This window comes from Malurus melanocephalus, unplaced genomic scaffold (genome assembly GCF_030028575.1).
Source record: "Malurus melanocephalus ecotype Western Australia unplaced genomic scaffold, MMel_1.1 scaffold_346, whole genome shotgun sequence".
Lineage (NCBI taxonomy): Eukaryota > Metazoa > Chordata > Aves > Passeriformes > Maluridae > Malurus > Malurus melanocephalus.
The window spans coordinates 595,566-598,020 of NW_026623578.1; positions in this window are offsets into that span (position 1 = coordinate 595,566).

Below are 2,455 nucleotides of genomic sequence, written 5' to 3' on the forward strand. Positions count from 1 at the left end.
TCTGGCAGTGAACTTCCCTGTACTTTTGGAGCTACGTCTCATTCATGAGGGACTAKCACCACAGCACGAAATTGTTAATAAGATCTGATTCATTTAAATTGGGCTTGTTAGCGAGAACTGAAACTTTCAAAGCTGAAAACACCTAAGACAATGTGCGTGGGCTTTTCATGCCCAGTTGAGCCATAAATTTATATAATGACAAGCCTTCTATCATGAATGTACTGAAGTGGAAACCATGGTCTGAAATGAGTAAAATGTYGCAGATTGCAAGCTTGCAGGTAGCAGGGTCCCAGCAGAGCATTTTAGCTTTGACCAGTGCAAAGCAGTGAAATACTGTTCATCTGTTATGTTCATMAGCTGACCTACATCTGTTACTTCCTTCCCAATAATACCAATAAAAAGAAGGCCCAGCATTTTCAGCAAATCACATTATTTCACTTCATTAAGGGTTAAGGGTTTTATGTCAGTCTATTACCAATTCAGGCTGAGATTGCAGTGCTGAGCCAGCACATGCCATAGTATTGAGGGCTGGCACAGAGTCKGATCTCCTCCATTCCCAGCACAACCACCCTCAGTGCTTCGGGGGCACATTAGGACAGGCTTGGTGTTTGTGTTRTAAACCACTGACTTCAGGAAGTAGGTTGTCAGGCACGTAGTAAGAAACATATAACTGATTCCATCCCACAGGTTTTTGATTCTCAGAGGAAGTGACCCAAAATTGTCCCCTCTTAACCCAAACCCGTCAGCCTTCTGATTGCTGTTGGTTCATTTACCTTTGGGAAGCTCTTCCAGTCCTGTGATGCTGCCAGTGYTGGCTTTGTGCTTGCCTGCTCTGGGTTGTTTCCACATCCTCACTGGGGAAGTCCTGGCTCCCCTTAGTAAGAAAATCAGCATGATGTAAGAGGAGCAGGAATAACTCTTCCTCCATAATGTGGAGAAAACAGAAACAAACTAATTTCTATTCCCTGTGATTATGCAGTGACATTACCTGTGAGCARTACCTSTTTTTCTTYAACCTTCATCTTTTACCAATAACAYTAAACCAGTGAGATTAACTATGGGATGATACTATGGGTTGRCTCTTGAGGTAGGTTGAATCTAATGGTGAGAGGCCACTTTCCCTCTCTCTTAAACCCATCTGAATTTATGCTGCTGAGCCACCAAACCCCTCACTCAGCCCCTTTAGATAACCTTCCAGAACTTCTGTACAAAATGACTGGTTTAAAACAAGAAACCTGTAACAGTGGCCACAAAAACCAAAAGGTGAATATTCAAGCAGACCAAAGATACTCTTGCTTTTGCACAGAGCTTTCTTTAAGAAAATGACCTGACCTTTGCTCAGCCCAGATACCCATTTTTGGGAATACACTGAACATTTCGAATCAGAGGCCTCCAAGAACTTACTGCACTAGAGCTGATAGTAGCAATAGCTTGACTGATTCTGGTAGCTGAGTTTAACAKAACAGAAGTTCCATCCCCTCCCTGAATGATTTCAAAGCTGAACACATTGAGTGTCTTGCAGTGTGTTAACCAGTGACGGAAATTTGTTTTGTCATTCACATGGTTTTCTGTTTTTCCCRTGTTCATTGTGTTGCATTCTTTATTTGGCAGCAGCTCTGTTTTCTCCCTCCATGTAAATTATTCTGGTACTACACCCATATTCTCACTAAAAAAAAAGGTGTCAGCAGTCTGTTGCCCCTTACTTAGCTTTAGTTTCCAATTACGAATCTGTTGATGTTACAGCTCAGCATAATTTGCACATCATTTGGCTTCTTAAGATAGCTAAATGTTTTAAAAACTGAATTCTGCTTTCAGCAGAATTGGGGGAAGGCAACCTGTAATAAAAGCAGTGGCTCTTCTRCCTTTTCTGCAGCTCCAAAGGTAGTCAACATTTTAGTGAGGTCTTAGTCCTGAACTTTTGTCATAGTAAACTAGCAAACTGGGAAAACCTTTTTCCTTTAAAAGAAACCTCCTCAAACAATGTCAAGATCAGCTGTTGTGAAGGTATCATAGTGTGAGTGAGAAGYAGAATATTAATGCTTTTAAGCTGAACACGTGGTTTCATTCAAATCAGTCAATCAGAATAATGGATCTTAATTCTTTAAGTCTTTCTGCAATTTGTACTTCTTGATACATCAGCCCCTGAACTGTGAGTTTAGGTTCATTTCACATACCTGAAGAACTTTTCACAGATTTTTCATTTATATCTTCTATGTTTCCTTTGTGCTGTGATCGTATTGAAAATATTGTCTTGTTYAATTTTGTAAGTAGAATTTAATTTCAAGTATAACCATGGGATTAGTTAAACCTTTCTTCKGAAGGACTGTTTAAACAAGTTAAGCTTAGTTAAAAATAAAACTGCTCCTTGACACCCACTAGTGTGTCATCACCCAGTGCCTTGTGTGTGAAGGTTCATTTTTATGTAGTGGAGAAAGAAYAGAAAATGTCACTGTGA